This window comes from Anabrus simplex, chromosome 2 (genome assembly GCF_040414725.1).
Source record: "Anabrus simplex isolate iqAnaSimp1 chromosome 2, ASM4041472v1, whole genome shotgun sequence".
Lineage (NCBI taxonomy): Eukaryota > Metazoa > Arthropoda > Insecta > Orthoptera > Tettigoniidae > Anabrus > Anabrus simplex.
In genome coordinates, this window is record NC_090266.1 from 181033659 (window position 1) to 181059200 (window position 25542).

Here is a 25542-nt window from a genome sequence, read left to right on the forward strand (position 1 = left end):
TAGAGGTATATTATTGTTAATAATATTATTGAAATTTATTTCCAATTAAAGAAATGAGTTGATCAAATTAAAGTTGCTAACTTTTTATTTTAATGGTTTAATTCCATTAACATTTCTCCGTTTTTATAGTTTAAATAAAACAATATGTTTTCATTGTATAAATAATATATCAGTATATTTATAAATACTGAAAAGTCAAAAAACTTCCCCAACATCTTCAGTGTTGTTCTCTACATAAGCTATTCAAGTACAAAATCAACATAATCAGTATAATCATCCACAAGACAAAACTTATTAAATAAATGTTAATTCTATTATTCTGTCAATTTTGAATTACCCGAGAATATTGGACAGATTGATTATAAATTATCTGACCACCTCAATCCTCACTTCAACCTTGATTTATAGTTTTAAAAATTTGCTTCCCTAAAAATAAAGGCAGGTAGCTTACCCCCATAAGTTCTAATAAAAAGTATAAATCATATTGATCCTAAAAAATTAGATGCCATAAATGTCTTTAGTGATAATAAATTATAAGACAAAGAAAACTTAGAAACCTTGTATCCAAATCAACCCCCTAATACTCTTACAATCAGTGCTAACAATTTTACAGTGGCCGGTAAGGAAATTATAGAAGGTGATGGAAACATAACTCAACTTAATATACACCCCCACCCCCAAAATAGCTATCATAACCAACACTAGTGTTCTTTTTAATATATTTCACCCTTCATCATTTAATGGGTGAAATGATGTAGAATTAAATTCACCTGTCATCGAATAATATACTAATCATACAGAATAGCATACAGTCAAACCTGTATAGAAAAAAATAAAAATATATTAATATAAGATAATCCAACAATCTCTAAAATTAAATCCTTGGAATAAAAACCAGCTAAAAAGGTATACCACAAAGTGCAAGATTAGAAATATTAAAACAAACCGTCGTTAGTGGTATTTGATTACAAATTTTTCCTATGAACCGAATATCTTGAGAATCCTTTATGTTATGAATAAATGAACCAGCACATATGAATAAAAGGGCCTTAAATAATGCATGTGTTAAAAGATGAAAGAAAGCTAATTTAGGAAAACCTATAGCTAAAATTCTTATTATCAAACCTAACTGTCTTCAAGTTGATAAAGCAATAATCTTTTTAAAACCAAATTCAAAGTTAGCTCCCAGACCCGCTATAAATATAGTAAGGCCAGCTATAAGTAGTAAAAACTTAGACAATCAAGTATCCACAAATGTTCTTAAACATGGCGCCGGCCGGTCGTGTTGCTCCTCAAGCTGTTGAGAATTTTCAGAAATGTAATAGTTTAATGGAAATTAGTGAGTGCATAGAATTTAACGACGGGAAGAAGAAGGTGTCACATACCAGTAGAAGTGTGGATCAGGTCATAGGCCAAAGGGAAAATAATTCGCGAAATGTTTGTGTATGTGACGCACTCATCGTGCATGCGGAAGCGGGAAAGTGTGTTGACTGTGTCAATTTATTATCCGAATTGGCCTCAAGGGATGAAATTATTCGAATGTTAAGGGAAGACATTGAAAGTATTAAACGTAATAGACTTAGTTTAAATGGTGTGACTGATGTGCAAACTGAGACATGGTCGGAAGTAAGTACGAGGAGTTGCAACGGTAGGCCTAAAACTAATCATGATCGGGGCGTAGGCCTAGGTATTGAATTAAGATATAAGTTCCAGGTCCTTGAATCAATTACCTCTAGTGAAGAAGAATGTGTAAAGATTAATAACCTTTCAGCCATTACAAGGAAGCCTGCACTGGGGTTGAAGAAGAAAGAATGTAAGGTAGTTGTGTACGTGGATAGCCATGGTCGGGGTATTGCTGTCGAACTTGGTGATATGCTACCGGAGACTGAAGTTGCAGGTTTTGTCAAGCCAGGTGCTTTGTTCAAAGAGTTTCTTCAGTCAGATATGGAAGAAATGGGAACACTTAATGAGAATGACTACGTGGTTATTATGGCAGGGACGAATGATATTGCTAGAAATGAAGCATCAAATGTGATTTCTGGGGTGAAGAAAGCACTATGCAAATTAAAGACCACCAACGTAATATTATGTAATATTCCACGTCGACATGATTTAATTGAATGGTCTTGTGAAAATAAGTTAGTTGATGATACACACAGGCGGCTACAGAAAATTGTCAAATGCTTTCAAAATACAGAAATAATTGATATGAGCAATATGGATCGAGGATATTTCACAAATCATGGCATGCATCTTTGCAGAAGAGAAAAAAGCAGCTATGTAATATGATAAGAAAGAAAATACAACAGACTCCAGGAACAACTATCATGAATAATGCCATACCACTGCTGTTCGATAAAGATGAGGAAGTTGCAGAACATTTGCAGGTAATGAAAGTAAGAAGAGTTGAGGAAGTAGTTGAGGTGAGTGAAATTGAATCAAGGTGCAGTAAAGCTAGTGCAGTGACCTCGCAGTTGCGATCAACAGTATTCTGTTAAAAGAGAGTCAGCTCCACGACGAAACTATCTTTACATCGGTCTGTTTTCAGACCAACTTTGCTTTACGGGAGCGAAACTGGGTGGACTCAGGATATCCTATTCATAAGTTAGAAGTGACAGACATGAAAGTAACGAGAATTATTGCTGGTACGAACAGGCGGGAACAATGAAAGGAGAGTACTGGGAATGAGAAGATAAGGGCTAAGTTAGGAATGAAATGAAGTGTCGTATGGCTTTTAGTGGCGGAAGTGTTCGAGTACATGTTCGGCTCGCCTGGTGCAGGTCTTTTGGTTTCACCCCCGTAGGCGACCTGCGCATCCGCGGATGAAATGATGATGAAGACGACACATACACCCTGCCCCAGTGCCGGCGGAATTAACATATGAAGGTTAAAGTTCCCGACCCAGCCGCGAATCGAACCCGAGGTGTCTGTGACCATTTAGCCATGGAGCCGGACAGTTAGGAATTAACTCGATGGATAAGCTGTACGCGTAAACCGGCTTCGGTGGCGGGGTCGTGTGAGATGAATTGAGGAAGATAGCTTTCCTAAGAGAACAATGGGCTCCGTTGAGACGTAGGGGGAGACAAAGAAGACGATGGTTACATTCAGTTTCAAACGATTTGAAGATAAGTGTTATGGAACTAAATGAGGCCACAGCACTAGTTGCAAATAGAGGATTTTGGCTACGTTTAGTATATTCACAGAGGCTTGCAGACTGAAAGCTGAAAGTCATAACGGTCTATAATGCGGTATCTATGTATGTATGTATGTATGTATGCATGTATGTATCAATCAAATCAATCAATCAATCAATACTGCTCTGCATTTAGTATAGTCGCCTAGATGGCAGATTCCCAATCTGTTGTTTTCCTAGCAATTTCTTAAATGATTTCGAAGAAATTTTATATTTATTGAACATCTCCGTTGGTAAGTTATTCCAATCCGTAACTGGCCTTCCTATAAACGAATATTTGCCCCAATTGGTCCTCTTGAATTCTAACTTTATCTTCATATTATGATCATTCCCACTTTTAAAGACAGCACCCAAATATATTCCTCTACTGATGTCATTCCATACCACATTTCCGTTGACAGCTCGGAATATACCACTTAGTCGACCAGCTCGTCTTTCTTCCCCCAAGTCTTCTCAGCCCAAAATTTTCAACATTTGTTACGCTACTCCTATGTCGGAAATCATCCAGAACATATCTAGCTCCTTTTCTTTCGATGTTTCCAGTTCATGAATCAAGTAATCCTGGTGAGGGTCCATTCACTGGAACTATACTGTAGTTGGGGTCCTACCAGAGACGTATATACCCTCTCCTTTACATCCTTAGTACCACCCCTAAACACACTCATAACCATGTGAAAAGATCTGTACCCGTTATGTACCATCCCATTTATGTAATTACCCCAATGAAGATCTTTCCTTATCTTAACACCTAGGTACTTACAGTGATCCCCATAAGGAACTTTCACCATATCAACGCAGTAATGAAAACTGAGAGGACTTTTCCTATTTGTGTAACTCACAACCTGACTTTTAACCCCGTTTATCATCATACCGTTCCTACTGTCCATCTCACAACATTATCAAACTGATGTGGCAGTTGCTCACATCTTGCAACTTATTTATTACTCTATACATAATAACATTATCCGCAAAAGCCCTATATCTTATTCCACATATTTACTCACATCATATAAATAAGCATAGAAGTCCAATAATACTGCCTTGAGGAATTCCCCTCTTAATTATTACAGGGTGAGGTACAGCTTCGCCTATTCTAATTATCTGAGATCTATTTTCTAGAAATATAGCAACCCATTCAGTCACTCTTTTGTCTAGTCCAATTGCATTTTTTTTTGCCAGTAGTGTCCAATGATCCACCCTATCAAATGCTTTAGACAGGTCAATCGCGACATAGTCCATTTGACCTTCTGAATCCACGAAATCTGCTATATCTTGTTGTATGTATGTATGTATGTATGTATGTATGTATGTATGTATGTATGTATGTATGTGTGTATGTATGTATGTATGTATGTATGTATGTATGTATGTAAGTATGTATGTATGTATGTATGTATGTATGTACGTATGTATGTATGTATGTATGTATGTATGTATGTATGTATCACGATTTTCTATTTTCACCCAGTATGTGTACATAAGGCCGTATTGTGGTCACATTTATCGGGCTTGCACAACCCTCTGAAAACGACTAAATGTGTACGGAATTGGGATATATACCTTGTGACTTACTTGAAATCAACCATCTGTTTTCTATTATAACATCCACACCGACGCGTTTCATCAATACACACAGCTCTATATATCTTCCTCTGAGAACCATGTGAACTTGCTGCGGTCGGTTGGCTTGCGTATCCAATGTCAACATTGTTTAGCATTACCAGGACAGTTCATTTTGTTAACATAATCGTTTCGGGTGTACTTTACTTTCATTTGTCCACCACAACACGTTATGTTCCATGCGAATTAATGTATTGAGGAATTTCGCACACTAATTTGTTTTTAAAACATTCGAAGTTATATTATAAATTTATAATTTTAACAATTTTATCATCTATATAACGAAGTGAAATATAGGGGGAAACATTATGTAACTATGTGAATAGGGCGTATTTTTGGAAAGTACTATATAATTCCAGTTTTTACCACAGAGCGGAAACTCAAATCCCTGTTTCGACCAGTCAAAGGAAAACCACCATTTGAAACACCGGACGTGTATGAAGTTCCATGTTGTTGTGGTTGATCATATATTGGCATGACAAAAATTCACGTTAGCAACAGGGAGAAAGAACACACCAGGTCGGAAAAGAATGTCACTCTTTCATCTTCCGCGGAGAATGCTATAAGGCAGTTTGCCATAGTAGAACATTTCTACAGTACGCGGATAGAGCTGGGCCATGGCCGGACTACACTGGCTGGGCCCAAATAACATCAACAGGGAAGACGGCTTCAAGTTATCAAATACATGGATACCTGTACTACAGATGTACATTCATAACACCATAATGCCACAGCGGGACGCACTCAAGAAACTGTCGACAGAGAGTGGTGTAGTAGTAGTAGTAGTAGTAGTAGTAGTAGTAGTAAACATTTATTTTTCTCCCGATCTTACAGTTTACACAAGCTAATCGATGTTAACGGAGAAAAATAACAATCCTCAATTGGAAGAAAGGAAAAAATGCAAAACTACGACAATTACAGCGAGGACAAAAACCAGGAAACCTAGATGCCATATATAAAACATTGTTAAGAGTACAATGATATCCCCCATTGGTGGGCATAACAGCATGAAATATGAACACAAGGGAAAGTTAGTCCACTGGCCTCTCTGCCACCTGAATTTAAAAATAAAATTAAAATTAAAGGGGCAATTAAAAATAAAATTAAAAGGGCAATTAAAATAAATTTAAAAGGGCAAAATACGGCAACCCCATGTTAAAACCACCTCACATCCTGGATACGTGATAGAATGTGTCACCCTCCTGAACTAGCATCTATTGCATATCCTAGTAAGTCTCTCTGTAGTGGCGCATGCAATCACCTCTCCTCCCCCATTCCTGCTACTAGTCAGCAGCTAGGAATTTCGACCACTCCACTGTGCTGATTCAGTACATTGCTTGTGTCTTGACATGCCACTACACTATCTTCCTTCTCTTGGTACAACTGAGACTTCGGCTTTAAGGCTACTGGACATCTGTTTCTGGTTTTAGACAAAAACCTACACAAATTCATAGCACTTTTCCACTCCAACTGATGTTTGTTAAACATCCGTCTCTCTTCCAGCATTCCTTTACACTCTGTCAGCAAATTAAAGTATTTCCTTTCTTCACCACAAAATACGCACAACGAATTTACTTTTAAATTAGTCCAACATTTGTTAACATATACACCTAACAACCACAAGATTAACCCCTTTTCACCCCCTACTTACATTTGCCACTCTCAGATTTAGCATCTGATTTACACTCAGAAACATTTTTAGGGTAGCCTTCTCCCGGCATTCGGCCACCAATTCTTGTTCAGCAATATATCTCGCCCTCTTAATCACGTGTTTCCAATGCGTGCCCTTTCTCCCGCCCTATTTAACGTTATAAAACTCGCCCAACCCCAGTCTATCTAAGGTGATCTTCACATTGTCCACCCAGTGGTCACCATAATTATCCTCTATTTGAATTTGGTAGGCCGACTGTAGGATCCGGCCCCCTACCCCTTCTCTTAACCTACACCAGTAACCAAGAACACTTTTTAAAATATCGATCTTAATATACTCCTTACACTGCATCTTCACACCTGCATTCGCTATGCACAAGGGTAGGCCTGTCACAATCTTGCAGAACCTCCTCTCTACCTGCTCTAATATCACACACTCTTTTTCTACTCCCCAAAACCCGAAGCATATAGCATTTTAGCCTTAACCACCTCGTTGAATACCATACTTTGTATAGCATAGTTTGTTCCCTAAATTTATTTTCCAATATCCTATTTACTGAGAGTGCTGCTTGGGCTTTCCATTTAACACGCCTAATCTGCTCCATCCAACTACCATTTCTACTCAGCATCACTCCCAGGTAGGTACTCAATCTCTTCCACCACCTCAATCTCTTCCCCGTTTATTGCCCACTTTACTCCCGGTTTCTTTTTATTCCCTTTCCTTTATACCATCACCTTAGACTTCTTACTGTTGATCTTAAATGACCATTTCTCCGCAAAACTCCCTACTTTATTCAAACTTTTTTGCAAACCCCCAGCTGTTAACGACAGCAACAACACATCATCGGCAAAGATTAATCCTGGAAGTTCTTGTTTGCCTAGTACTGGGTAAGCCCATTTTCTCTCTACATGGCCATCTAGACAGAGAGTGGTGAATCAGTAACTTCCCTCCCAAACTCCACAGCACAGCGCGACGATCCTTCAGTAGTTAGTAGTGATGGACTAGCAACAGAATCGACTAGAAACGATTAATGTGCACTTAGAATCGGTGAACTCGACTCCAGACTCGAGTCCAAGCATACTAGTGTCACTATCTTTGGACATTGTACTGGAGTGCACGGCATTCAGGTTCACTCACATAACATTCTTTTGGTGTGGATTGCAATATGTTTTCTGCTGATGATTGATTTTGTCGAGACACCGGCCGTCAACAATTTGGTTGTTATGATTATTATTGTCATCATAGGCATTAAAATTTGTGACTTACTAACAGACTGTCAACTTGAAAGACAGACGAGTAAGACCGAAGGTGAGCGTGGGATGGGAGAGTTTCCCTTCTGTGTCCCCCACCACTTCTGGCGCCAATAATGGCAGCGTTCTACTATTATTATTATTATTATTATTATTATTATTATTATTATTATTATTATTATTATTATTATTATTATTATTATTATTATTATTATTATTATTATTATTATTATTATTATTATTATTATTATTATTATTATTGATTCGTTGTGCCCAACTGTGGAGCGCGTTTGAACTTATTTTACACAATGTTTCTACTTCTTTTCTTCCCAATATCTCTTCATTTTTTCACTGTGTTCCTTTCTGCGTGTTTCTGTCCAGCCTGTATTTTTTCTTGTTGGTTTCTCTGCAAATTTTTGCTTGTTTACTAAGCCTCTAAATTTCATTCTATCTTGAATGGTTTCGTCCTCAATACCCATTTCTTGTAGATCTTAATGACTTTCTGCTAAACAATTGTTGCGGATTTTCAGAGTTACAGCTAGATTTAGAATTTTCTTTGTCAGCTTGTTGTTATCCATTCTGTATAGGTGTCCGTAGAATTTTAGTCGTCTCTTTATTATGGTATCTGTGATTTTTTCTGTGAATTGAAAAAATTCGTGTGGTTTCTTTTTCATCCAAATTCCATTTTCGAAATTTGGTCCTAGGATTTTTCTGAGAATTTTCCTCTCTTGTTTCTCAATGCATTTCATTTGTGACCTGCCGCCAATGATCAGTGTTTCAGATGCATAAAGTGCCTCTGGTTTGATGACTGTATTGTAGTGTGGTAATTTTGCATTTTTTGACATACATCTTTTGTTGTATATGTTTCATGTGATTTTGTAAGCCCTTTGCTGTTTAGCAGTTCTTTCTTTGTTAGCTTCCTGATTTAACCCTGCTGGTTGAATAATTTCACCTAGATACTTGAATTTGTCTACTTGGAAAATTATTCCATATTTGGTGATTAATGGTTGACTGTCGAATCTTGATTTAGTTCCTTCCAAAAACTGCGTCTCTTCAAATGAAATTTGAAGTCCGATTTTTGCGGCTATTTCATGCAATTCTTCTATGGAGAGGATTGCTTCTTGTCTGTTGTTCGAAAGGATCGCAAGGTCATCTGCGAAAGCTAAGCAATCAAAGGTGAATTTTGTCTTTAAGAAGTCTGCCAATGTTTATACCTTTAGTTTCTTTTCTCTATTCAAGAATCACTTTTTCCAAAACTAAATTGAATAGTAGTGGGGATAGTCCATCTCCCTGTCGGACACCAGTTCTAATTTCGAAGGGTTCAGAAATTTCTCCCAAGAACTTAACTTTTGATGTTGTGTTTGTCGGAATTTGTTTAATCAATTCCCTCGTTTCCCTGTCGACTTGAAATTCCTCTAGTATGTTGAACAGGGTCTGCTGATCTATGGAATCATACGCTTTTTTGAAGTCAACAAAGGTGATTACTATTTGTTTGGTTTTGCGAATCTGTAGTACGGTTTTTAGGTTTAGGATTTGTTCTGCGCAGGATCTCCCTTTTCTGAATCCAGCCTGATAATCTCAGATCAGGTGGTCTGTTTGTTTCTCTAATCTATTAAGAATAGCTTTAGAGAAGAATTTATACACGAGTGAGAGGAGAGAAATTCCTCTGTAGTTATTAGTATGTGATTTGTCTCCTTTCTTGTGAAGTGGGTGAATCAAGGCACATATCCAATCCTCCGGAATTTCTTCAGAAAACCAGATGTCCTGTAAGATTTTTTGAATACTCTGGGCCAGTTTGTCTCCACCAATTTTCAACATTTCAGCGATTATTCTATCTTCTCCTGGTGCTTTGTTGTCTTTAAAATCTCTGATTATTCGTTTGACTTCTTGTAATGTGGGGGGTTCTGAATCTGGATTAGGTGTTAGTTTTTCATAGATGAACTGTTCTTTCGGAGATTCACAGTTTAAAAGGTCCATGAAATGGTTTGCTAGGAGTTCACAATTTTCCTTATTACTTGTTTCCAAAGTCCCATCTGTACGTTTGAAACGGATACTAGGTGCCTGGTAATTGTATAATTCTTCTCTGAATGTTCTGTAGAAGTTCCGTGTATTGTTTTTCTTGAAGTCTTCTTCGATTTCTGCCAGTCTGTTTTGATCATATTTTCGTTTTCTTTTTTCAGTTCTGATGATTTTTGAGGTTTGCCTCTGTGTTTTGAAGAATTCATCACGATTTTGAACAGTTTTATGCGAACTCCAGTTTAGCCAGGACCTAATTCTGACTTCTATGGGCTTGTCACAGGTGTCATTCCATCACCTGTGTTTGCGTTTCCTTGGGGGGTTGCTGATTGTTTGTGAAGCTTTCAAGAGTGTGTCCTTGAGTTCTAGCCAGTTTGAAGGAGCATCGTTAGAGATATTCGCAAGGAAATTTCCTGAGTTCTGTCTGAGAAATTCAGGGTCGATTCTTGGGTATCTGATTGTTTCGGTTTTCTTCCTGTTGGTTTGAAACTTTACTTTAACAAGAGATGGATGGTGGTCGGAGTCAATAATTACCTTTTTAACTTTAACGTTCATAATTTCTTTTTTTTTCGAAGTAGCCACATGGTCTTGTTGAAATTCTCCTAAATGCATGTTCGAGGATCTCCATGTCATTTACTTTTGTGGAAGTGCCAGGAAATGGGTTGACATCAATTTCAGATCGAAATTCTCGCAGAAGCCAATTAAACGTTCTCCATTTTATTGGTTTTTTTGAGCAGGGTAAAGGCCTACAGTGGTCCTAAATTTCTTCTCTTTGCCAATGTGTGCATTGAACTCCCCTAGCAGAATTTTGACATGATGTTTTGGAATTTTGGCCGTAGTTTCTTCTAGTAATTCCCAGAAGTCATCTACCTTCTGTGGGTCTTTTTGATTGTAATTTTTTGTAGGTGCATGTGCATTGATTAGTGTTTAAGCTTTGTTTCCTGATTTGATTGTCATTAGCGAAATACTTTCAGAAGGAGATGTAAAGTATGATACCGAATTTGTTATATTTTTTCTCACTGCAAATCCAGTGCCAAATTGTAAATTTTTTTGGGGTGGAGGGTAGCTGGTTAACCTTTATAAATTCTATAGTTTCCTGATTCAAAATTATTTTCATCACTGTACGTAGTTTCTTGGAGTGCCAGAATTTGGATGTTGAGTTGGTCTAATGTGTCTGTTAAGTGCTTCAACTTTCCAATTTTGCGAAGCGTGTTGATGTTGAAAGTGACAATAAAATGTTTTTCCTTTGGGTGAAAAGATTTGGGGAGCTCCGATACATTCCCGTATGATGTTCTCGGTCCCCCAGAATCCGATGACCGAGAAAACCTAGTATGAATAGTAGGGCCTGGGATAGTAGTATCATTAACTGACGTTGCCATCATGCTAGTAATTTGTAGATAATGGGGAGATTGTTCTTTGTCTAAGGTATTGAGCATCAGAGGTTGCCTCAAGATGTGTGCCAGTTTTTGGTCCGCGAGAGGTATTTTATTTCCCTCAAGTACTCCGGACAAGACCGGCGAGCCCCACGATCAGCCACATGGAACGCGCCCGATAGGGGAACAGGCAAAAAAACCCACGGGATTATTATTATTATTATTATTATTATTATTATTATTATTATTATTATTATTATTATTATTATTATTATTATTATTATTATTATTATTATTATTATTATACCTGGTATTACTGTGCGGCCTGGAAGTAGCTAACAGGGAAGTATTGGTAAATTTAAAATATTTTTCCAGCGACTTCCACGTAGGAAAACGTGTAATAATTGTGCGAAATAATGACAATGTTACCGCCAGAGAAATGTATTGCAAAGACACATGTGTAGGGCTTTCAAAAACATATATGTGCTGTAGTATCGCTTATTGATATTGTATGCACGCAGTCTCGATAATTAACAAGTAAATCCCATCTAATTCCTATTTGATAAAATCAGATTAAAATTCACTGGCCAGTGGCTAAATAGGGTGCTCCCATTACCACCGGTAATTGTATATTTTATCAGAAAACTAAAGCAGTATGGCAAGGGGGATTCTGAGCCATCTCGTTAGCATTTTTGTGCTCAGTCATCACCCGAGGTCATTGTCCCCGGCTAAATTCACTGACACCATGACATCATCACCACGTGACTAGCCACGTACTATTTTTTGTAAAAAGCCACGTGCTTTTGACAGCTGTCAAGATGGCAGCTATCACCTTGTTAGACTCTAGCCTCACTTTTTGGACAAGAGAACGCCGCTAACCTCACTGCTGCCATACTGACAGGTCCTAACCGTATTTTTGTAAACAAGTGAACGTGGCAAACTTAACTGCTGCCATCTTAACCACGTGGGCAAGGAATTTTAACAGCTGTCAAGGTGACAGCTGCCATCTTGACAGGTCCTAACCACAAACACTCCTTTGGCGCGGATTTTGAACAAGTGAACGTAGCTAACCTCACTGCTACCATCTTGACAGGATCTAACCTCCCTGCTGCCATCTTAACCACGTCGGGCGCGGAATTTAAACAGCTGTCAAGATGACAGATGCCAACTTGACAGGTCCTAACCACGTGAACGTTTTTGGTGTGGATTTTGAACAAGTGAACGTAGCTAACGTCACTGCTACAATTACTGTCGCAGACGCGTTATTACACGTGGAAAAGATGATCGCGGGCAAGTAGATTTAGTAGAAATGATTCCATATGCCTCTAGCAATAAGCGGTATAAGTATCTACTTACAATCATCGATGTGTTCTCTAAATTTGGTTTTGCGCATCGTGTGCGTTCTAAGACAGCAGCTCAAGTCAAAGACACATTTAAACATACTGTTGAACAATCGAAACGCTGCCCAAGGCTTTTTAAAGGTAAAGAGTTTTACAAGAAGGATTTTCCTTCTTGCCTCAAGTTACTTGGCATTCATCACTACTCTACATTCGGCAATCTCAATGGAAGTGTTGTAGAACGCTTTAATCGTTCACTTAAAACAATGATGTGGCGAGAATTTACAGCACAAAGTTCATATCGTTGGATTGAACCGCTACCTATACTCGTGTCTATCTGCAACGATACACCTCATCGCGCTATCGGGACAAACCATGTCTTGTTAGGAAGAATACGATTAAACTACGCTTAGATGCTATTGATATTGTAATCAAAACGGCTGATCCATGCCGATATTGCTTTAAAAAGGTGATTACGTTCGCATCAGCAAACACATGTCTATCTTTGCAAAAGGATACACGCCTAACTGGAGCACAGAAAATTTTCAAATCAGGAGTGTTAAGCATACTAATCCAGTTACATATTTACTTCGCGATCTCAGACGACAGCCTATTGAAGGAGGATTCTACATAGAAGAACTGAAGAAAACCAAATATCCTAATCACTATTTAATCGAACGTGTTATTCGTCGTTGTGGAAATGATCTATTTGTTAAATGGCTTTTTTTAAATAACAACTTTAATTCATAGATTAATAAAGCGGATGTACTTTAAAAGTTGTGTCTTTTATTCTCAAACCTATACCGCTCCTTTGTTCAGTGTCATAAGACAGGATTAACCCTTTCACTCCGGTCGAGAGAGAGCAGTGCCGTTCACCCGGTGGACTGCTGTAACAGTCGTGCTGGAGCCGTGTCTCATAGCCTGTCCACTGCTGTAAAAGTCGCGTGTCTTTCGTCTGTTTTCCATTTCCCTACGATAGACTGCTGTGGAATTTCGGCCTTGGAGGTCTCTCGTTGTTATCTTGGGAATCTATAATAGTTACGGCTGTGATCACTAGATGACAGGAGTAAACATTTCGAGGACGAAAGCAATGTGTCCGGTATGCTACTTACTTCGCGCCTAGTTGCTCCCCTGTGCTGACGTGCTTGTGCTTCTTGACTTAGCTTTCAATCGCTTTAAAACTGTGAAAGGCCTGATGACGGAGGAAAGATATACTGCGGAGGAATATCTTGCCCTCATACGGGGTAGTGACTTTGAAGAAGATGACGACGAGAGTGTTTTATTATCTGATTCTGGTGGCGGAACGACTTTAATCACACCTTCTACGTCAGGCAAGTTTTCTACTCCAGTTACTGATGATTCAACTGAAGATGAAGATAGTGAGGATGAATATCAGGTGCTTGAACCACCGAGCAGAAAATTAAATAGGAAAAAGTAGAACCTGAATCTGAAGAAACGTTTGTTCGACGCAGCTAATTCCGGATTTAATAGTTTAGTGGACAATGGAAGCATGTTAAGTTTCTTTCAGCTGTTTTAAACACACGTACATTATCTCTTCTGTGCGAGAAGGATGAAAAGTGCTAAATCTATATTAACATGCATTTCACCGAATATGCATTACAAATAAAATACTTTTAAACTCTGCCTGTCCTCTCCTCACGTCACGAGATGACTGCAGATGGGAGAGCAGAGCGAGACAAGTATCCCGTATAGCGGGCTTGTGAGCTACTCACTGCTCGCGTCCAGAAATTCAAGCAACCAAACTCGCTATGTCGCAGTGAAAGGGTTAAACATGCAAGTCAACATTGTTACTACTTGATAATTTAGGACATGTTGTAGGGTAGGATTAATATTTTTAAAAATATAAAAAACTGAGCTCGATAGCTGCAGTCGCGTAAGTGCGGCCAGTATCCAGTATTCGGGTGATAGTCGGTTCGAACCCCACTGTCGGCAACCCTGAAGATGGTTTTCCGTAGTTTCCCATTTTCACACCAGGCAAATGCTGGGGCTGTACCTTAAGTAAGGCCACAGCCGCTTCCTTCCCACTCCTAGCCCTCCCCTGTCCCATCGTCACCATAAGACCTATATGTGTCGGTGCGACGTAAAGCAACTAGCAATATTAAAAAATAAAACAGCATCTGCAAATATGTTTTACAATTCGTATTTATTTTTAGAATATATGCATTATTTTAAGTAAATCTGTTCTGTCCGTTCTTTTGTTGATTAGTTTACTGCCTTCGCTGTTTAATACCACTGCGTAGTAACAGTTATTCTTTCATTCCACCGGCAACGACAAGTGCTGCTATCTTCTCAGCAACTAATGCTCTAGGTGACGACACAGGCTGCATAGCTTTACGATACACATTTTTATTTTTATCATCTACCGGTCTTAGTTCAGGTTTGTTTTGACGATAAGCAATGTGATGCTCTTTGCAGGCCGCATCTAACATACTAATACCAATACTAATACTAATACGTGCCAAGCGGACGTCAAGTCTACTTCCAGGGCCAGGAAGATGAAGCTCAAAGGGAAGAAGATCAATCACCTTATTCATAAGTCCATGCTACGCATGCTTCTGTTTTGCTTGTCTCCATTTGTTAGTCATCGCTGCTCCTGTTGTATCGAAGTCTTCCCATATTTGATCTTCCTTCTCCCGTCTGTTCCGCAGAACAGTCTTCACTGCAGGTGACGTTTGTAACAAGTGGCTTACAGTTAGACCTTCCAAAAAAATGTTTCTTTGCTATAACATGAAATAGTCGAGATGGCGTGTATTTTGATAAAACCATAGTTCTCTTCAAGAATCTGGCCATACTGGCATTAATCGAACCCTCCCTTGAGGTCTGAGGATTGTAGTTGGTCTTTGTCCGAGCCTGGACAAGAATGAGTGGAGTACCGCGATTCCAGGCATCACTCGCGCACATCACTACCGGTTAGTGGGGTAGGCCGTGGGTAGTACAGTCATGACTTCCACGTTCCTTCGAAGAATTTATTTGCTCACTGTCGGAGGCAGAACTTCACATGCCTTGATGAAGGTCAATGCAATTTGGCGGAAAGCTCGGCTTTGATAAATATATATATAGAATGTTAGGGGTATACGTGCAGATATTTCTTGTAGCAATAGTGAACGATGTGACGAACCACTATCTATCAAACTTTTAGTAAACCTCGGAAGTTATTTTCGAGAGCAAAGGGATACGATGATTTTAGCATAGGTAGTATGCCTTGTACTTGAGAATGAATAGCTTTTCTTTGATAAGAGGCAAGTCACGCGCCATCCGTGCCAAAATGGTTTCTGTTTATGTTTGAGAGCAAATGAACTAGAGTAACAGCTGAACTCTACCTATGCGGTGCCATGAGATGTTACGTAATATACTTACCAAACATGTTTTATGTTTAAGAGCAACTGAACTAGGATAAAAGCTGAGGGCGTCTACTAGTGTATGCCATGTTACTTTACATTCTCGCCAGACTGGTTTTGTTGTTGTTCGTTTCCGTCTTAGGGATTCAGACAACCCTTGTCATCGGTTTCGGATATTGGAGATGTATCGAAATTTCAGCGTCAATACTGGTTCAGTTGCTGTTACGTCCTTTAGGTGATCGGGATATCTGTGGCCATCAGCCCCTTGGTCTAGTGCGTATGGAAATGATCTGAAAACCTGTGTCGGTGCGGGACCTGTACGAGCGTGTGATATACACTGACTGGCAGAGCAAATGCAACACCAAGAAGGAGTGGTCAGAACTTTATGCCAATTGCAGGGTAGACTGACGTCACTGAGGTATGCTCATGATGTGAAATGCGCCGCTATGCTGCGCACGTAGCGAACGATAAATGGGACACGGCGTTGGCGAATGGCCCACTTCGTACCGTGATTTCTCAGCCGACAGTCATTGTAGAACGTGTTGTCGTGTGCCACAGGACACGTGTATAGCTAAGAATGCCAGGCCGCCGTCAACGGAGGCATTTCCAGCAGACAGACGACTTTACGAGGGGTATGGTGATCGGGCTGAGAAGTGCAGGTTGGTCGCTTCGTCAAATCGCAGCCGATACCCTTAGGGATGTGTCCACGGTGCAGCGCCTGTGGCGAAGATGGTTGGCGCAGGGACATGTGGCACGTGCGAGGGGTCCAGGCGCAGCCCGAGTGACGTCAGCACGCGAGGATCGGCGCATCCGCCGCCAAGCGGTGGCAGCCCCGCACGCCACGTCAACCGCCATTCTTCAGCATGTGCAAGACACCCTGGCTGTTCCAATATCGACCAGAACAATTTCCCGTCGATTGGTTGAAGGAGGCCTGCACTCCCGGCGTCCGCTCAGAAGACTACCATTGACTCCACAGCATAGACGTGCACGCCTGGCATGGTGCCGGGCTAGAGCGACTTGGATGAGGGAATGGCGGAACGTCGTGTTCTCCGATGAGTCACGCTTCTGTTCTGTCAGTGATAGTCACCGCAGACGAGTGTGGCGTCGGCGTGGAGAAAGGTCAAATCCGGCAGTAACTGTGGAGCGCCCTACCGCTAGACAACGCGGCATCATGGTTTGGGGCGCTATTGCGTATGATTCCACGTCACCTCTAGTGCGTATTCAAGGCACCTTAAATGCCCACCGCTACGTGCAGCATGTGCTGCGGCCGGTGGCACTCCCGTACCTTCAGGGGCTGCCCAATGCTCTGTTTCAGCAGGATAATGCCCGCCCACACACTGCTCGCATCTCCCAACAGGCTCTACGAGGTGTACAGATGCTTCCGTGGCCAGCGTACTCTACGGATCTCTCACCAATCGAACACGTGTGGGATCTCATTGGACGCCGTTTGCAAACTCTGCCCCAGCCTCGTACGGACGACCAACTGTGGCAAATGGTTGACAGAGAATGGAGAACCATCCCTCAGGACACCATCCGCACTCTTATTGACCCTGTACCTCGACGTGTTTCTACGTGCATCGCCGCTCGCGGTGGTCCTACATCCTACTGAGTCGATGCCGTGCGCATTGTGTAACCTGCATATCGGTTTGAAATAAACATCAATTATTCGTCCGTGCCATCTGTTTTTTCCCCAACTTTCATCCCTTTCGTACCACTCCTTCTTGGTGTTGCATTTGCTGTGTCAGTCAGTGTATTTATTGGCTGGGATAGGCGCGCTTGGACGTGAAATACGGTACGATGCCCGTTGTGCATTGCGTAAAGGTAGGAGAAAGAAGGCAGTTCGTTAGGCAAACGAAAGCATGCAGGGAAAGGATATCCAAATGTGTAGCATCGGAATTGAATTATCGAAGCACATCGAACCTTTAGTTTCAAAAGTATAATGGACATGTTATACAACTAAATACATTAAACGTACCAACATTTCGTGGCCGGGCTGAGCGGCTCAGAGGGTTGAGACGCCTGCCTTTTGACTCCAACTTCGCAGGTTCGAACCTGGCCCAGTCCGGTGTTATTTGAAGGTGCTCAAATACTATTCGTCAGCCTCGTGTCGGTAGATTCACTGGTACATAAAAAGAACTCCTGCGGAACTAAATTCGGGCACCTCAGCGTCTCAGAAAACCGTAAAAGTAGTTAGTGGGGCGTAAATCATTTAACATTATTATTATTATTATTATTATTATTATTATTATTATTATTATTATTATTATTATTATTATTATTATTATTATTATGAGATCATTAAGAGCTGAAATACGTGGAAGAGAATAGTAAAGTATGCGTGGTTTAGGAGGAAACAAGTTGAAATGTACGTCACGTGAGGCAACATCGGGCTCAGTATTTAAATACAGATTACTATGCGTAAGACGAGAACCAGGTAAATCTCGTGGGGATGAGTCAGCTATAACCTCGTATTGTCTATAAACATCAAACATACACATCAACAAATCTGAGAAACCTAAACATGGTTACACTTGAGAGACTTGTAGCTATTAACCTGAACGCCAGGCCGACGGTCGTTTTCATGAATAAAAGATGAGTTATCAAATTATACACAATTCACAGATCTCGAACGTATCTAAGAAGATTCCGCCACAACTACATCCTATATTTTCTTATGATGGAGCTAATAACAAATCGTAGCAGATTACGCTACTGCGTGTTATGATGATGTCGGTAGAATATACACAGACTGACAGAGCAAATGCAACACCAAGAAGGAGTGGTCAGAACTTTATGCCAATTGCAGGGTAGACTGACGTCACTGAGGTATGCTCATGATGTGAAATGCGCCGCTGTGCTGCGCACGTAGCGAACGATAAATGGGACACGGCGTTGGCGAATGGCCCACTTCGTACCGTGATTTCTCAGCCGACAGTCATTGTAGAACGTGTTGTCGTGTGCCAAAGGACACGTGTATAGCTAAGAATGCCAGGCCGCCGTCAACGGAGGCATTTCCAGCAGACAGGCGACTTTACGAGGGGTATGGTGTTCGGGCTGAGAAGGGCAGGTTGGTCGCTTCGTCAAATCGCAGCCGATACCCATAGGGATGTGTCCACGGTGCAGCACCTGTGGCGAAGATGGTTGGCGCAGGGACATGTGGCACGTGCCAGGGGTCCAGGCGCAGCCCGAGTGACGTCAGCACGCGAGGATCGGCGCATCCGCCGCCAAGCGGTGGCAGCCCCGCACGCCACGTCAACCGCCATTCTTCAGCATGTGCAAGACACCCTGGCTGTTCCAATATCGACCAGAACAATTTCCCGTCGATTGGTTGAAGGCCTGCACTCCCGGCGTCCGCTCAGAAGACTACCATTGACTCCACAGCATAGACGTGCACGCCTGGCATGGTGCCGGGCTAGAGCGACTTGGATGAGGGAATGGCGGAACGTCGTGTTCTCCGATGAGTCACGCTTCTGTTCTGTCAGTGATAGTCACCGCAGACGAGTGTGGCGTCGGCGTGGAGAAAGGTCAAATCTGGCAGTAACTGTGGAGCGCCCTACCGCTAGACAACGCGGCATCATAGTTTGGGGCGCTATTGCGTATGATTCCACGTCACCTCTAGTGCGTATTCAAGGCACGTTAAATGCCCACCGCTACGTGCAGCATGTGCTGCGGCCGGTGGCACTCCCGTACCTTCAGGGGCTGCCCAATGCTCTGTTTCAGCAGGATAATGCCCGCCCACACACTGCTCGCATCTCCCAACAGGCTCTACGAGGTGTACAGATGCTTCCGTGGCCGGCGTACTCTCCGGATCTCTCACCAATCGAACACGTGTGGGATCTCATTGGACGCTGTTTGCAAACTCTGCCCCAGCCTCGTACGGACGACCAACTGTGGCAAATGGTTGACAGAGAATGGAGAACCATCCCTCAGGACACCATCCGCACTCTTATTGACTCTGTACCTCGACGTGTTTCTGCGTGCATCGCCGCTCGCGGTGGTCCTACATCCTACTGAGTCGATGCCGTGCGCATTGTGTAACCTGCATATCGGTTTGAAATTAACATCAATTATTCGTCCGTGCCGTCGGTTTTTTCCCCAACTTTCATCCCTTTCGAACCACTCCTCCTTGGTGTTGCATTTGCTCTGTCAGTCAGTGTACCTGTTAAGGCATAAGGCTCCAGTAGAAGAAGAAGGTAACGGGAACCAAATAGTCAAGCAGTACAGAGCCGAACAAGGCTCACATTAGTGACACAGACATAAGAGTGACGTGGTAGTAGGAACTACAGTCGTAATACTAGTAATACTCTGATGTAGAAAAGAATGAATTATCACACAGTAAGGGCACCATAATTCCAGGTGGACGGTAACAAGTCTATCTCGAATTGAAAAGCACGGATTTACGAACGTACACGAAAACGCCTGTTCACAAGAAAAATTTACCTATGTTAAACATTACAGTACAACATTTTAGAGAATAAAAAAACATACAGATTGCCTTACACTAAAAGAAATTTTAAACTGTCTTATTTAAATTAAAAAACACTCTAAGCAACCTACTTAAGTTAAATGTTAACTTATAGTTCCTATTTCAGTAGTGGTGAACATAAAACTAGCATTTTATTGAATTTTATTTGAATTTTTTTAAGTGATAATGATGATGATGATGATGATTTCTGTTTTAGGGTCATCGGCTCTTTAAAACGCAAATTGTCTTCTGTTTAAATCGTAGTGATTAAGAAACAAAATTTAAACTGCCAAAACACACGCCATGAACCCAAAGCACGTGCAGGGTAGGATTGATGAACTACCGAACTGGGTTCAAGGTCAATATCTAGCGTTTAACCAAGCACGTCTTCCGTGTGTTGTGTTCAGCTTTCGCCACGTACAAGGCACTCGCGCACTGAAATCCTCGTTTTATAATTTTTGTTACTGGTACATCAATTTCTCTGCTCGGATTTATGAGGAAATCGAACTATCGAGACTCAAAATACTATATCGGTTCTCTACTGTACTCCCAAATCATTACACTGCAGAAATGGCGTAACATCTGACATACCAAAGTAAAACTCTTAGTAATTGTTCAAAGTGATCACCCTGGGCTTCCCTGCAGGCTTCACTTCTCCGAATCCAGTTGCGACGCATTCGAGCCCAGACACCAGCGTTATTTAGAATATTCTCTGCTGCTTAAAAAATAGGTTCACAGAGGTCATCCCAAGTGGATACTTCAGTTAGATATACTTTGTTTCTCATGTCCCCCAGACATAAAAAATCCATTGGAATAAGGTCTGGAGATCTGGCTGGCCAATTGACATTTCCACATCGTCCTGTCCACCGTTGAGGAAATGTCTGCACCATCGTGTAAAATCCACGTGGTTCTGCATAGTCGAAGCGACACGTCTTCTGAAAGCTCCAGTAACGTACTGTATCTACAGGAGCAAGGTAACATTATTAAAAAGATGATAAGTCTACGTAACCGACCTCGTACTACACCCATCCAGGTACTCATTCAGAACCGGTGCTGGGAATTGCCTTGTCCTTCTGAATGAGGATATTCCACAGCCCATGAGTGGGGTATAGTGGGTTCGAACCACTCCGTCGGCAGCCCTAAAGATGCGTTTACATGGTTTGCCATATTCACACCAGGGAAATGCTGAGGCTGTACCTTAATTAAAGCCAAGGTTGCTTCTTGCCGATCCTAGCCCTTTTCTGTCCCGTCGTCGGCGAAAGACCTATCTGTGTCATGACGACCTACATCAACTTGTAATAAATGGTTATCAGCTGGTGAAAGACACTGCACCCGCTAAATGTGGTCAGGATGCACTCGCTCTTCATGCAGTGTCCTACGTATGGTCCAAGTTGGTACACCAAGGGCACGTGTTATACAAGCGTACAGTGCCCGGGATGTCCAGCTCCATGGCTAAATGTTTAGCGTGCTGGCCTTTGGTCACAGGGGTCCCGGATTCGATTCCGTGTGGGGTTGGGAACTTTAACCATAATTGGTTAATTTTGCTCGCACGGGGACTGGGTATATGTGTCGTCTTGATAATAATTTCATCCTCATCACGACTCGCAGGTCGCCTACGGGAGTCAAATCAAAAGACCTGCATCTGGTGATCCGAACTTGTCCTCGGACATTACCGGCACTAAAAGCCATACGCCATTTCATTTCAGTGCCCGGGATCATCGTTTACTATTGTCAGGATGTCTTCTTCCGCGTTTGGGGTTACACGTAGCCGTTCAGGCCGTCGCTTTTCATGGCGTGATGTAACTCAACCTGTATCGCGAATACGCTGCAGTACAGCAAGTATCTTTGCTGGATTCGGCACCCGTCGGTTGGGAAGACTTCCCCGATATTTTCATGCAGCGCGACCCGTATTCTGTTCTGCCTCACGATACACTAGCAGCATATCATGGTTTTCGTGGTTTCCATACACTGGCATTATTCAAATACTACTTCTACCACTAACTTCTACCACTACTATTACTACTATTACGAAGTAACTCGCGTACTAGTACGGACGATAATTCTCCTCTCTGACAACTGTTATTCAGGTGATGGTCAGGCAGGCAGCTCATACCTGTAATCCGGTTTCATGTAAGGGCGGGAAACCGCCTAACCACATCCCCGTCGCTAGGAACCGGCACGTGACACGCCTATTGCTTTCGTCGAACTGCTTACATTGAATATTCTCCCTCAGTGTGATGTCATTATCATGGATTTTTGGGAGACCAATTCGCCGTATGCGGAAAACCCCTGGACTTCATTTCTTAATTTTTTAATAATGTACAATATAGCTCAAACACAAAACTTATAGGATGTCCGGTTAGTCTGCTAGGCAAAAGCGTGTTAATGTGTACGTAAATCAATTTTCTTACGTCAATGAAAGAATGCATGCGATAGGATGTCCAAATGAGTAGTATCGGAAATGAGTTGTCAAAGCTCATCGAACGTTTTCCTTCATACCAATAAGGGACATGTCTTAAAATACATAAATTATACGTACCTGCCTTCCGTGCTTCCAAACGAAAAGAACATTTTTAATGGTACATTAAAGCATTCTAGCTTACTGCTGCTTTTGCAGTGCCTATTAAACGTACCAAAATAAACGTTACAAGGCTGAGTGGCTCAGGAACTTTATAGGCTCGATCCTGGTTCAGTCCGGTGGTATTTGAAGGTGCTCAAATACGCCCACTCCTGATCGGTAGGTTTACAGGCACATTAAAGAATATCCGTGGGCAAAATTCCGACACCGCGCGTCTTCATTGGGATGCAAACACCATTATTACTATTATTACTATTATTATTATTATTATTATTATTATTATTATTATTATTATTATTATTATTATTATTATTATTATTATTATTAATGTGTTAGTCTATTATTACTAACTATTATGAAGATAAATATTAATTGCCCCACTCAAACTTCGTAGCTCGTAATCTGTCAGAAAACACCAAAGAAAGTAGTGAACTCTCAAATAGTCCGAATTATTATTAATCTTATAATTTCGGAGATGTCTTCGAAATTACTGAAACATGTACTTATAAATTGCTTTACGTCGCACCGACACAAATATGTCTTACGGTGACGATGGGAGAGGTAAGTATATAAGTGGGAAGGAAGTGTTCGAGGCCTTAATAAAGGTACAGTCCCAGCATTTACCAGGTGTGAAAATGGGGGAAATAACGGAAAACCATATTCCAGGCTGCCGACAGTGGAGTTCGAAACCCACTCTCTCCAGAATGCAAGCTCAGAGCTGCGCGTCCCTAACCGAATGACTAACTTACTCTAAGCTCTAATGCCGGGATGAATAGCTCGGACTATAGATCGCTGGTCTTCAGATCCCACCTTGGCAGGTTCGATGGAGACTGAGTTCGGTGGTATTTGAAGGTGCTCAAATACGCTAGTCTCGTGTCTGTAGATTTACTTGCATAAAAAAACTGCGGTACAAAATGCTGGCACCTCGTCGTCTCCGAAAACCGTGAAAATTAGTTAGTGGAACGTAAAGACATTATTATTATTATTATTATTATTATTATTATTATTATTATTATTATTATTATTATTATTATTATTATTATTATTATTATTATTATTATTATTATTATTATTAGTAGTAGTAGTAGTAGTAGTAGTAGTATCATTATTATTAGGAAAGATCTAATTAAACGGGTCAGTTACAGCCATCATTTTACCTATCGGCACTTACTGTCCAGTAATAAGCATTCTATTACAAATACGCTGCGGCAATTCCCCAGTAGCTCTTTTTCCTTCGAGCAATGTTGACGCATGGATGCAACTACGGTTTTTTAAAATTTGTCTCATTAATAACAATTTCAGTGAATACTTATAGCCTTTTCTTACAGTGTCCACCGTTTTCATTGACCTGAAAATGTTATGAATAAGCATAGACATCTCGTATTGTCTATTGTCAGAAATTCATCGTAGACTGTCGCACTAACGATACAGAAATTTTGCGCCAATTTTTCATTTACTTATTAACAATTTCCTTTCATTTTTTCAGCTTGGATCACTGAGTAAAGCCATTGAAGTCTTATAAATCACACACAACTACACAACACTTGATTCGCATGTATGTGCTGGTACGGATCTTCGACGGCACTACAAGGATTCTGTGAACTTTTCAAACAGATTACCCTAGACCGGTTTTCGATTACAGCAAGTGGCCTGGCTTGTGAGTCAACCTCCCCTACTTGCCAAGCCTTTAGGAGAAGTGCACAACAACATATGTTAGCTTGCAATAAGAACTGGTTCAACAATCCCTATACTCTGCTACTGTACTTCCACTACACGAGGACAGAATGATATAACCGGCGTATCCTGCTACAGCTGTTCAGAATACTTCAGGTCCTGAAAATTTGACTCAGTTATGGGAAAACTTGTAGGACAAGGTAAAAAGTACATAGCATATGTTGTGAGATGTATTTTTCTTTGCCGACTTGCAAAATATCTGCATGTAAACCCCTAACACTATGTATATATAGTGGCTTTAATCCAGTTACACGTTTATTTCTTTATGTTAATACAATGTGCCAAGAAAACCTACGTTCATTAACCTGTTGTTCTCTATTACATCTCAGATGTCCATCTATTCTAGCTGAATATTTGTGATTCTAGTTTAATTATATGCGATGGGTAGATTTTCGTAATGAGTTTTCATACGTGCAACAGATATTTTCCCTATCATGTTAAATTATTGCCATTGGGTATACTATGAACCAGCTATTTTCGTGTTAGCCATTGCAAGCAGTCCGCCTACTTCGGCCGTCATGATTTCTCATTATGATCTGAGTAGAGGCGGAAAACTATAGATAGTGCTATCGATAGTTATCGATATCCACCACTATCGTCTGACATCGATAGTCAGTTGCCTATTATCGATAATCAACGATAGTTTTTTCCTTATTGGCTTATTTTTCGCGCTAACAGAAATTGTACAGAAATTGTTTGAAGTTAACTGGTGAGAAGTTTGTTCCAATTCATAGGTGTGCATTTAAGTATCTCTGTGTACCTGCGACTTAAGTGCGGACATTTTGGAAGGTGGGATTCTCCCTTATCAGAGATTGTATGTAAGTGAGAGAAGATAAGGAACATTTTAGGTCAAAGGCTTCATGAAAGCAACTGTAAAATCTGCTGCCATCTGTTGAGAATGCAGTAAAACTATTTTCCAAAAATATTACAATACCCGAGAAAATGTCTGGCGATCGCAAAATGTAC

General features: G+C 40.9%; 1 pseudogene; it reads right to left on the reverse strand.

Moving 5' to 3' along the window:
- Positions 1-217: 217 nt before the first annotated feature.
- The window catches only part of LOC137498448 (NADH-ubiquinone oxidoreductase chain 5-like), a 40406-nt pseudogene continuing 15081 nt past the window's right edge, over positions 218-25542 (reverse strand).